At 46.8% G+C, this 13663-nt stretch overlaps 1 pseudogene; it reads left to right on the top strand.

Annotated features, from left to right (window-relative positions):
- The window catches only part of LOC123144157 (uncharacterized), a 10813-nt pseudogene extending 10125 nt beyond the window's left edge, over positions 1-688 (top strand).
- The last annotated feature ends 12975 nt before the right edge of the window (positions 689-13663 follow it).

Raw genomic sequence — 13663 nt, 5'->3', positions numbered from 1 at the left:
ATAGGTGTTGTGGTTTTTCACTAAAACCACGACACTTATTTTGGAATGGAGGGAGTATTTACTATTATTACTACAAGCGTGCAATGCTATTTTTTGAGTTGAAGTTCTGACTACATTGGACATTATTTTCTGATTATTTATGTTCATGCGTTTCTGTTTGTTCTCATGTGTATTTTGTTTTTGTTTTGATCTCACTAGTTGTTCGAAATCTTAGCGGAGAATATTGGAAAAATGGTGGGGGTTACTTTTATTAAGGCTGAGGACAACAGTAAGCATTCAATATATCTTCCTGTGGAGGAGACTCTGGAGAAAAACTTCTATAGGTATTTACCTTTCCACCTAGTTAATTTAGGACAATATCCTTTCTTCTGCGCTCACTATTCTACTTGTGTATCAGCTGGCCAATCGCACAGTACAGCAATCTTTGCTAATGTGGAGTGGGTTGATGCCGTTTCGTGTTTTTTGGGGATTCTGGTGAAGCTCCTCCTGTTTGGAGTTGTTTCTTTGAAGGGAAATACTGTTATAGGAGAATGATGACCACCGGCAGCACCAAGTTTCTCATCTTGTTGTAGGCTGACATACTATTTATCTCTTGGCATTATGTCATGTCTCTACTATGGTCGAGTAGATGCTCTTTGTAAATGAATCAACGGTTCAGCTTTGTGAAATATCCTTTTTTTTACCCAAATGATAAGTGTCACGTGTGGCACGAAGCACTCTGACCCCAATGTATTTTACAACTAAAGTTGTCATTCAAAAAACAAAAAGAAACCTAAAAATAAACTGAAACTTGCCATCCAAAAAAAAGTTGCCATGGTTTACAACTAAAGTTGCCATCCTTGCGTCACTAAACTTGTCATAAAAAATGTTCGGAGTTGCCATGTGTTCGTGCCACACGTTGTATCCAGTATTGTTTCGAACTATATATTACCGTCACTGGTGCTGTTTTTATCTAAAGCACTCAATGTTGCAAATAATATGGTGCTCCCTCCTGAGTGCTCACGCAAAACAGCCAACAATGCGTGTCTCCAACCTTTGCGGTTTCTTGTGATAGAAAAAAAAGGCGATCTAGGTCAGTGGCCGCGCCGGCCGACGCCGCTGCTATTTTCCGACCACTTCACTCTGCATTGGCTTGTGGTCTCGTCTTTGATTTCAGCCGGTCTGCTCGTCAGGTCGTCTGTACTTTGTCCGACCCTAACTTGCTCCGTGGCAGGTGTTGTTGTTGATCTAGCCAGATTGCTTCGCCAGGTCGTCTGCATGTTCCTTTAATGCGTGGAAGCTCTGGTTTCTTGCTGATTGGTTATTTGAGGTGTTCCCTTGAGGGTGGCTTCTCACTGCATGAATCTTGGGCTGAAACTGTCGCGCTTTAGGGCTTCTTACTGCGTGAATCTTGGGATGGAACTGTCGCTGCCTGCATAAGGAGGCGACAGTTCGTGTGCTTCTGGATATCCAGAAGATGAGAAGAGCGGATATCCTTATTCTATCTGAAACCATCTGGACGAATATCCTGCTGAAATTTTTTGCGCAGATTGACGATGGATCACAAGGAGGTTGTCTGCAGTGACGGGAGGAAAGGTGAATTGGTATTATTTTGGAAGGAGGTGGTGATTTCTCTTATGCATAAGACACCAAATTATAGATGTGTTTGTGGGAAGCAGATAGGAGAACATATGGAGATTGGCAGGCGTGTATGGAGAGCTGAGGTGCAGAGAGTAAACATCTAACTTGGCAGAGACTCAGCGAGTTGCATGTTGTGTGTGATATGCCTTGGATAAGAATAGGCGGCTAGGGTTTCTACCTCCCGTTGGCGGCGCCGCTGATCTCCCATGTCTCCTGTGGCCTTAGGGCCATGGGTGCGCGGTGGATCCCGGTCCTTGCCGACGGGAGGGCTCCGTTTTCAGGTGCTTTCTCAAGTTTTGTTAGGGTTTGTGTCATTCTTAAGAAGACGAGACGACGACGGCTTCTTGAAGACGGAATAACGTTCTTCCCGGCTAGCCCCCGTTCCGATGGTGTGTCTAGCATCGTCGGAGGGCTTGTGGAGGTGTGTCTTCGGCGGATCTCGCGGGATTCGGTCGGTGGTTTTCTTTGATGGATCCGCTCGGATCCAGTCTTTGTTCGTCTTTGTTCATATGTCTTCAGGTTGGATCCTTTCGATCTAAGCTTCTCTTCATCGGCGGCGGTTGCTATTCTGATGCGTTGGTCCTATGGGGCCTTAGCACGAGGACTTCCCGACTGTCTACTGCAACAAGTTGTGCCCGGCTCCGACGAGGGAGGGGCGATGACAGCGGCGCGCCTTCGGCTCGCTTCAGTGCTTGTAGTCGTCGCTAGGTGGTCTATGAATCTGGATGTAATTTTCATTATTTCTGGTGTTCATTGTACTGTCATGATTGAAGATGAATAGATCGACAGTTTTTCGAAAAAAAAGATATGCCTTGGATGGTGTTGGGTAACTTGAACGAAATTTTGTATCTTTTTGAAGAGGGAGGGAATGTTCGGCCAGAAAGATATATGCAAGCTTTCAGAGATACCGTACAAGACTGTAACCTTTCAGACTTCGCTTGCGTTGATGACCTGTACACTTGGCAGCGAGAAAATGTTCGTGAACATCTTGATCGTGCGCTCACGAACGATCAATGGAATTGTAAATTTGATAATGCAGTTCTAGAAAACTTGTAGTACAGGAGGCTGGATCACAGACCCATTTTTTCTTTTTTTCTTTATGCGAAATCTCGCCATCTCTATTAACTCAAAACAATGTTCATAGGCACAGTAGTTGGATCATGGGGATGACCCAACCAAATATGATGACCACTATGTAAAGAAATAACATATTTGAAGAGATCGTGAGCTTCGAAATTAGAGCTCCTACACTCAAAAGAGAAATTACAAGACTGAAATAAAGTCCTCCGACGTCCTATTTCTGTTATGATCGCTCCATGGGGCCGCTCGAACCCCACAGAATGTCTTGGATAACACCTTGGCAATCTGATGCAACAAAAATGATATGCAGTCCAAGGCATATTGATGCATTGGGATGAGACTGGAAAGAGATAATTTTTTATTTGGCCTTTTCTTAAAGTTTGCTTTCTATTTGGCCCCAAAAAATATTTTCTGCGTTTTTTATGCTAGCCGGTTGAAGAAGACATATTTTCACAATGTACTCCCTTTGTACCGATATACGCCCAGTTAGTTTTGGAATCTCAGTACAATTTCTGTCACGCAGAGGATCCACTCAGACCGTTTTTCCTCTCGCGTCTTGGTGGCTGGAACCCTAGCCGCCACCAGGAGGCCAATCTTCTAGCGCCGTCCTCCGGCGGCTCCCCTCCACCGGTGACCTCGGTAGTTGGTGGTGAGGGGGGTCGCCGGATCCACGCGCGGGGATCGTTTTTACTTTCTCGTAGTCTAGGGTTTTAGACTGTTTATCGTCTTGGCTTCGGCGGCGATGATGACAATGCTGAATAAAGATTCTTCAGATCCATCCCTGACGAGGCCATCAGTCATATGGTTGGGGATGATTTTGGAAACCATTATGTTCAAGTAAGGATGGAGTGGCGGTGGCGGCATCCTCGCGGTGGACCTGTGTCCTCGGGCTCCGCCGTTGCAACGACGTTTGCTCCAGCGTCGGCGGGAAGCTTGAGAGGTAGTCCAGGAGCGGATGCAGATTGTAGTCTGCATCGACGATATCTGAAAGACGGAACGTCTGCTGGGTTCGTGGTTCGTGGATGGCAGGTATGGTTTCCTCCTTCGGCGTCTTAGTCGTGGTGGGGTGCTAGATCTGGAGTTCGATGACGTGTCTGGGGTGTTGCGCGGTCTGATTCGTTCAATGGTAAGGGCTTCACTTTTGATGAGCCACCTTGAAGGTCCGCAAAGCTCCAAAGCTTACTCTTTATAATATAAACTAGATGATACCCCACGCGTTGCTGCGGGAATATATGCTAAAAACAAAAATAATCAACACTGCTTGAAATAGACATTCAGGATAACAAAACGATCTTGCCTGCAAAAAAAAAGGATGACAAAACATTCTTGAGAGAACCTATGTTCAGGGATGAAGCATGAAGTACAGATATTGATGCCTTATAATCATTGTTAGTAGTAGGACAATGGTATGACGTGATAGTACAAAAATGAAGCTCGCATAGACATCATAATCTGTTACATTTGCTAAATAAAACAACCATTTGCCAGAAATTATTGTTCAAAGATACATACTATGCATATACGGAAACAATGTCTCCCAGAGAACATAAACTATGATGGATTTCACACCTCCCTAGTAAACAAAGAACAGTTAAATGCTTAGAGTAATATAGTAGGGAGAATATATGGATAAGTACGTTCCGTTTTGCCAAAATCACACAACTATTCAAAGCAACAAAGTGAAGGAAATATGCCCTAAAGGCAATAATAAAGTTGTTATTTATATTTCCCTATATCATGATAAATTTTTATTATTCATGCTAGAATTGTATTAACCGGAAACTAAGTACATGTGTGGATACATAGACAAACAGACTGTCCCTAGTATGCCTCTACTTGACTAGCTCGTTAATCAAAGATGGTTAAGTTTCCTAGCCATAGGCATGTGTTGTCATTTGATGAACGGGATCACATCATTAGAGAATGATGTGATGGACAAGACCCATCCGTTAGCTTAACATAATGATCGTTTAGTTTTTCTGCTATTACTTTCTTCATGACTTATACATGTCCTCAGATTATGAAATTGTGCAACTCCCGAATACCGGAGGAACACCTTGTGTGCTATCAAACGTCACAACGTAACTGGGTGACTATAAAGATGCTCTACAGGTGTCTCCGATGGTGTTTGTTGAGTTGGCATAGATCGAGATTAGGATTTGTCACTCCGTGTATCGGAGAGGTATCTCTGAGCCCTCTCGGCAATGCACATCACTATGAGCCTTGCAAGCAATGTGACTAATGAGTTAGTCACGGGATGATGCATTACGGAACGAGTAAAGAGACTTGCCGGTAACGAGATTGAACTAGGTATGATGATACTGATGATCGAATCTCGGGCAAGTAACATACCGATGATAAAGGGAACAACTTATGTTGTTATGCGGTTTGACCGATAAAGATCTTCGTAGAATATGTAGGAGCCCATATGAGCATCCAGGTTCCGCTATTGGTTATTGACCGGAGATGTGTCTCGGTCATGTCTACATAGTTCTCGAACCCGTAGGATCCGCACGCTTAACATTCGATGACGATTTATATTATGAGTTATGTGATTTGATGACCGAATTTTGTTCGGAGTCCCGGATGAGATCACAGACATGACGAGGAGCCTCAAAATGGTCGAGACATAAAGAATGATATATTGGACGATGTTATTCGGACACCGGATGAGTTCCGAGAGGTAACGGATAATTATCAGAGTGTTAGAGGGTTATCGGAACCCCCCCCCCCCCGGGGAACTAATGGGCCATGACGGGCCTTAGTGGGGAGAGAGAAGTGCCACAAGGGGTCTGGCCGCCCCGCCTTGGGTCCGAATTGGACTAGGAGAAGGGGCCGGCGCCCCCCTTTCCTTCCCTTCTCCCTGTCCCTTCCTTCTTCCCCCTTTCCTCAGGTGGAATCCTACTAGGACTTGGAGTCCTAGTAGGACTCCCCTCTCCTGGCGCGCCCTACAGGGCCGGCCGGCCTCCCCCTCCTCTCCTTTATATACGGGGGCAGGGGGCACCCTAGAACACACAAGATCAATTGTCTTAGTCGTGTGCGGTGCCCCCCTCCACAGTTACACACCTCGGTCATATCGTCGTAGTGCTTAGGCGAAGCCCTGCGCCGGTAACTTCATCATCACCGTCGCCACGCTGTCATGCTGACGGAACTCTCCCTCGTCCTCAACTGGATCAAGAGCTCGAGGGACATCATTGAGCTGAACGTGTGCTGAACACGGAGGTGCCGTACGTTCGGTGCTTGGATCGGTTGGATCGCGAAGACGTTCGACTACATCAACCGCGTTACTAAATGATTCCGCTTTCCGTCTACGAGGGTACGTGGACACACTCTCCCTGCTCGTTGCTATGCATCTCCTAGATAGATCTTGCGTGATCGTTGGTAAGTTTTCTGAAATACTGTGTTCCCCAACAGTGGCATTCGAACCAGCTCTATGTGTAGATGTTATATGCACGAGTAGAACACAATGAGCTGTGGGTAATAATAGTCATACTGCTTACCAGCAATGTCTTACTTTGATTCGGCGGTATTGTTGGATGAAGCGGCCCGGACCGACATTACATGACCGCGTTCATGAGACTGGTTCTACCGACGTGCTTCGCACACAGGTGGCTAGCGGGTGTCTGTTTCTCCAACTTTAGTTGAACCGAGTTTGACTACGCCCGGTCCTTGATGAAGGTTAAAACAACACACTTGACGAAAAATCGTTGTGATTTTGATGCGTAGGTAGAACGGTTCTTGCTAGAAGCCCGTAGCAGCCGTGTAAAACTTGCAACAACAAAGTAGAGGACGTCTAACTTGTTTTTGCAGGGCGTGTTGTGATGTGATATGGTCAAGACGTGATGAGATATAAATTGTTGTATGAGATGATCATGTTTTGTAACAGTTATCGGCAACTGGCAGGAGCCATATGGTTGTAGCTTTATTGTATGATATGCAATCGCCATGTAATTGCTTTACTTTATCACTAAGCGGTAGCGATAGTCGTAGAAGCAATAGTTGGCGTGTCACATCCCTGGTTCTGGTAATGCCTAGTGCTAGCCTCTGGTGTTGCGTCATGTTTATCTTGCTCAGAAATTTGGAAATGGGGATGACAGAACCCCCAGCACCCCCTTAATCCAACTAGGGTTTACTAAAATCTTTTTCAATGAACCTGAAATGCCCTTCTAAAATGTTCATCATCTTGCCTTGGTCTAGAACCTCTGACAAAAATGGTGCACACTTTCCTAGGACATCATAAGGTCACTGGATTAAATCATATGTTATTTGCATTTGGACATTTAAATGCTATAAAATATTTTACATGTTCAAATAATCATAAACTGGAATGTTTACTGTTGGTTATATTCCAAACAGTTGCCACAGTCAGTTGCATGATTTTTGAAAGTGCCTAGCTATTTTTAATAAAGCTCTGAAGTTACAAAATAAATAGAAAACGGAAACAGAATTAGAAAAGAGAGAGAAAGGACTCACATGGGCCACTTACCTGGCCTGGCACTATGCCGGCCCAGCCCACTGGCGCCTGCCAGTCACCACTAACCCCGCGCCAGAAGGACGCAGCGCGCGTGGCCGCCGCTCACGAGCACGCGTCTCGCCAGCTCCTGCTTGCCGCTGAGGGTCTGGACGCCTCCCCGAGTGCCACGCACTCCCCTTCGACCCCTGCACCTCTCCTCTCTCTCCCCCGAACGCTCTCCCCCTCCTCTGTTCTCTCCACCGAGCGCAGCCGTCGCCGCCGCTCGCTGCTGCCGCAGCCACCACCTCCCCTCGCCTCGCCGACGTGTCCACGACCATCGCCTCGTCGCCCACACCCTCTCCGCTGAGTCAAGCAACGCCGGACACCCCCGAACGCCGCCGACACCGTCGTCTTCAACCTTCTGCCCCTCAGATCGCCGGAGATGCCCCGTCGTTGTCCGTGCCTCCTCGAGCTAGCCGTTCGCTCCCCTACAGTCGCCGTGAGCCACTGACCCTTTTCCCCTCCCCGTTCTCGCTCTCGTGCACGGTAGCCACCGCACCTTGCTCGCCCGCACGCGCCGCCGCCTGTGCTTGCCGCTGACGTGTCTCCGGCCACCCAACGGTCCGGCCGTCGTGCTCAGCTCCCTCCCCGCGCCGCGTAGAGCACGTAGGTGCCCCGCACGAGCCACCCCGCCCACCGTAGCGTCGACTCCGAGCTCACCCGAGCTCCGGCGACCGCCAAGGTCGACGCCGGTGATGACTCCAGCCATCCCAGGCCCAACCACTGCCACCACTCGACCCGGACGAGTGCCCATGTCCCGTAGATGCCCTCCGCCGGCCATTTGGTTGCCGGAGGAGGAATCCCGAGCCCCTCCGCCGTCTCTGGCCTCGCCGGCGACGAGCTGTGGGTTAACTCCGGCGAGTTGACCCGGGTTTGACCCCTGTTTGACCCCCCAGGGTCACTGACGCGTGGGCCCACCCCTGTTAATTATTAGTTAGGTTTAGTTTAGTGCTAATTAACCTAGATTAGTGCTTAACCTAACACTAACTAACTCTGTTAGTTAGTTGTGTCACTGACCAGTGGGCCCCACTGGTCAGGTTTGACCAGGACGACGCATGTTGACCTACTGAGGTCAGCATGATGCAATGCTGACGCAGTAATAGGTTTTTCTGGATTTATTCTTACTCAGGGAATTCCAGAAAATAGTGCTAACTTCTAAAAATCATAGAAATTAATCTGTAACTCCAAATGCAAAGATTTATATATGAAAAATGATCAAAAAAATCCAATCTATCCATCTGTACTAGTTTCATGCATGTTAAAGTAACTTAACCCTGCTGTTTATATCAAAACATGATAAAGCACTATTTAAATTCATAAGTTGAGTTTGGGATTGAACCTTTGGTTCAAAATGACTCAAACCCAGCTGGTTGTAGTTGCATTAGCCCAACACACTCATTTTGCCATGTCCTAATCATGCATCATATTGAGCATTGCATTGATTGTGTTCTTCCTTGTTTGCCGGTAATTGTCCCCTCTGAGTATACGACGCTCCGACGATGAGATCGATGAAGAGCTATTACTATCTTTAGAAGTGCCAGGCAAGCAAACCCCCCTTGTTCATTCCGATACAATCCCACTCTCTCGCTCCTGCTCTCTTTTACTGCATTAGGACAACAACGATTCAACTGTTACATGCTGCGGTAGTTGAACCCCTTTTCCTCTGCATGACCTGTCATTGCCACAGTAAATAGATGAAACCCACTAGCATGAGTAGGAGTTGTTTGAGCCCTGATGTGCCTACTCATTCATGCTTGTTTTTCATGCCTGCTACTGCTTAGAGTTGAGTCAGGTCTGATTCATCAGGGATGAATTGGAATGGTGATGAACATGTCCTACTTTGTGTGAACGAAGTGTGTGAACACGATTTGGTAAAGGTAGCGGTGAGAGGCCATGTAGGAGTACATGGTGGGTTGTCTCATTGAAGCCATCCTCAGGAACTGAGTTCTGTGTTTGTGATCCATGAACAACTACTACCACTCATTGGGATCCTTAATTGACCCTCTCGACTTATTAGCCTCCCTTGTCCTCTATCTAGGAGTTGCAAGTAGTTTCTGGTGTTTGTAGTTGCTGGAGGCCGTGCGCAGTGCTGACCCGAGGGGTGGGCTGTGATGCGGTAGGCACATGGCCGGGTATGCCGGGCGCCCGTTTGGTGTCGCGGAACCCTGTACACATCGTTCGGGGCCGTATGTGGAAACCTCGGCCGGACTCCCTGCGGATGGAACCTGAATAGGCGATAAACCTGGACTAGGGACTTGTGTGATTAGTCAGGTCGTGGCTGACACCCTCGCCAGGCTTCCGCTTGAAGGTTGCCGAGATACATGACGTGTACATGGCGGTAAGTGAGGTGAGCGTGTGTGAAGAAGTACACCCCTGCAGGGTTAACATCATCTATTCGAATAGCCACGTCCGCGGTAAAGGACCTCTCGGTTGCCTGTACAGTTCATAGACAAGTGAAAGTGGATACTCTAAAACGCGCAAGATAAGTGTGAGTGCTATGGATGGCGTTCTTGTAGGGAGACGGGAGCGGATCCATAGTGGTGTATTGATATGGTGAACATGTGGACTCGTGTGCGCCACCTCAAAAAAAGTTACCAGCAGTCATAGTACAGGATAGCCACTGAGTCAAAGCTGGCTTGCTGTAGTTAAACTCCACCACCCCTTTGTTGATACTGATGCATATGTAGCTAGTTCTGATGTAAGTCTTGCTGGGTACATTTGTACTCACGTTTGCTTAATTTATGTTTTTGCAGAGAGACCTCAGTCTCACTAGTATTTCCACGTGGACTTCGACGTTTAGCTTGTTACCTCAGCTACGATCTTGTACCCTTGGGAGGGTCTTGTAGATAGTCAGGCTCTAAGGCCTTCTTCCTTTTCAGATGTCTGTACCCAGACATGTTTATGCTTCCGTTGCCTGTATGCTCTGTATGTTGGGTCATGTGACCCATGATTGTAATTCTTACTCTGTATGACTCTTCGGAGCCTTATGAATAAATACTTTGAGTCATAGAGTTTTGTTGTGATGCCATGTTGTATTTGCACATATCGAGCATATTGTGTGTATGATTTTGAAATGCTTGGTATGTGTGGGATCCGACAACCTAGTTGTTTATTCTTGGTAGCCTCTCTTACCGGGAAATGTCTCCTAGTGCTTCCACTGAGCCATGGTAGCTTGCTACTGCTCCGGAACACTTAGGCTGGCCGGCATGTGTCCTTCTTCGTTCATGTGTCTGTCCCTTCGGGGAAATGTCACGCGGTGTCTACCGGAGTCCTGTTAGCCTGCTACAGCCCGGATTCTCTGGAGTCTTGTTAGCCCAGCTGCTACAGCCCAGATTCACTCGCTGATGACCGACACGTTCGTTGTTGGGTCATGTATGCTTGTCCCTATAAGTTAGTGCCACTTTGGGTTTACGACTAGTCATGTCGGCCCAGGTTCTCTGTCATATGGATGCTAGCGACACTATCATATATGTGAGCCAAAAGGCGCAAACAGTCCCGGGCCAGGTAAGGTGGCACCCATGGGAATACCGTGCGTGAGGCCACAAAGTTATATGATCTGTTACATACTTGATCGGTGTGACTTAGGATCGGGGTCCTGATAGCTTTGGTATCAGAGCCTGACTGCCTGTAGGATTACCAAGCCAAACTTGTCGAAGTCGTGTCTAGAAATGCTTTTGTTATATAAGGGAATTGATTGTGGAAGGGAAAGTAAGGCTCTTTTTACTCCTTATGCCTTATGTCCTTCTGATCTGAGTCATCCTATCTTTCCTACGGGGTTAAGAACTAAGCTTCTCATCTTTCTATCAGGTTCATGTGTTACTAATCCGTAGACTCATAGGATTGATGGATTCAAGTCTCAGTTCAGTTTCTACTACCTCCGTGTGATGACAGTTGATCTCAGAACCTTGATATTGTGATGTTGAGTGGTTATGCCACCATTTTGCAGGATGTCTCAAATATTTTGAGCATTTGCAGACGTTATGTTGTCCGAGTCGTCCCAGGTTTCTAAATAGTCTGATGCATTTGCAAATCCCTTCTATCCGTACTCGATGTACCTTTGGGCCAGATTAACCACACTAATTGCTGAGTTGAGGTACTCCGTTGCCTCGACATATATGTTTAAGCCATTATTATGACCCTAGGCATCTTAGAGAACCACTCAGCAATCTAGCAATGCTTGTATTCCCAGTGTGATGATTCTGGCCATCATTCTCGAAAGCATCTCGTGATGCCACTTAGTTAGTAGGCATTCTATTCCTGGGTTTTTGAACCCGAGATTCACCCTACTCATTCATGTTGATAGTGTTTGCTCGTTCCTTTAGGATATTAGCAACCCTTGCGATAGTCCTCGAGGTCCGTGGTATTTCCTTCTTCCAAATACCATGAACTGCTTATGGAAGAAGTTTTTGAGCCAAAAGATCACAATAAGAGTGCTCTTGATGAGTTCTTCGTTATATTTGTGAATCTGCCAGTCCTACTGAAGGAAATATGCCCTAGAGGCAATAATGAAGTTATTATTTATTTCCTTATTTCATGATAAATGTTTATTATTCATGCTACAATTGTATTAACCGGAAACTTAGTACATGTGTGAATACATAGACAAAACAAAGTGTCCCTAGTATGCCTCTACTTGACTAGCTAGTTTATCAAAGATGGTTATGTTTCCTAACCATAGACATGTGTTGTCATTTGATGAACAGGATCACATCATTAGGAGAATGATGTGATGGACAAGACCCATTCGTTAGCTTAGCATTATGATCGTTACAGTTTCATTGCTACTGCTTTCTTCATGACTTATACATGTTCCTCAGACTATGAGCTTATGCAACTCCTGAATACCGGAGGAACACCTTGTGTGCTATAAAACATCACAACGTAACTGGGTGATTATAAAGATGCTCTACAGGTGTCTCCGATGGTGTTTGTTGAGTTGGCATAGATCGAGATTAGGATTTGTCACTCCGTGTATCGGAGAGGTATCTCTGGGCCCTCTCGGTAATGCACATCACTATAAGCCTTGCAAGCAATGTGACTAATGAGTTAGTTGCGGGATGATGCATTACGGAACGAGTAAAGAGACTTGCCGGTAACGAGATTGAACTAGGCATTGAGATACCGACGATCGAATCTCGGGCAAGTAAGATACCGATGACAAAGGGAACAACGTATGTTGTTATGTGGTTTGACCGATAAAGATCTTCGTAGAATATGTGGGAGCCAATATGAGCATCCAGGTTCCGCTATTGGTTATTGACCGGAGATGTGTCTCGGTCATGTCTACATAGTTCTCGAACCCGTAGGGTCCACACGCTTAACGTTCTGTGACGATTTGTATTATGAGTTATGTGATTTGATGACCGAAATTTGTTCGGAGTCCGGGATGAGATCGTGGACATGACGAGGAGGCTCGAAATGGTTGAGACGTAAAGATCGATATATTGGAAGGCTATATTCGGACATCGGAAAGGTTCCGAGTGATTCGAATATTTTTGGAGTACCGCAGAGTTACGGGAATTCGTATTGAGCCTTAATGGGCCATACGGGAAAGGAGAGAAAGGCCTCAAGGGTGGCCGCACCCCTTCCCCATGGACTGGTACGAATTGGACTAGGGAAAGGGAGTGCCCCCTTCCTTCCTTCTCCTTCTGCCTTCCCTTTTTCCTATTCCATGTGGGAGGTGGAATCCTACTAGGACTAGGGAGTCCTAGTAGGACTCCACACTTTGGGCACGCCCTATGAGGGCCGGCCTCCTCCTCCCTCCGTCCTTTATATACGTGGCCAAGGGGCACCCCATAGACACACAAGTTGATCATTGATCTCTTAGCCGTGTGCGGTGCCCCCCTCCACCATAATCCACCTCGGTCATATCGTCGTAGTGCTTAGACAAAGCCCTGCGCCGGTAGCTTCATCATCACCGTCATCACGCCGTCGTGCTGATGAAGCTCTCCCTCGACACTCTGCTGGATCGTGAGTTCGTGGGACGTCACCGAGCTGAACGTGTGCAGATCACGGAGGTGTCGTACGTTCAGTACTAGGATCAGTCGATCGTGAAGACGTACGACTACATCAACCGCGTTGTCATAACGCTTCCGCTTTCGGTCTACGAGGGTACGTGGACAACACTCTCCCCTCTCGTTGCTATGCATCACCATGATCTTGCGTGTGCGTAGGATTTTTTTGAAATTACTACGTTCCCAAACAGTGGCATCCGAGCCAGGTTTATGCGTAGATGTTATATGCACGAGTAGAACACAAGTGATTTGTGGGCGATACTAGTCATACTGCTTACCAGCATGTCATACTTTGATTCGGCGGTATTGTTGGATGAAGCAGCCCGGACTGACATTACGCGTATGCTTACGCGAGACTGGTTCTACTGACGTGCTTCGCACACAGGTGGCTGGCGGGTGTTAGTTTCTCCAACTTTAGTTGAATTGAGTGTGGCTA

Source organism: Triticum aestivum, chromosome 6D, assembly GCF_018294505.1.
Source record: "Triticum aestivum cultivar Chinese Spring chromosome 6D, IWGSC CS RefSeq v2.1, whole genome shotgun sequence".
Taxonomy (NCBI): domain Eukaryota; kingdom Viridiplantae; phylum Streptophyta; class Magnoliopsida; order Poales; family Poaceae; genus Triticum; species Triticum aestivum.
This window is presented reverse-complemented; position numbering and strand designations above follow the sequence as displayed.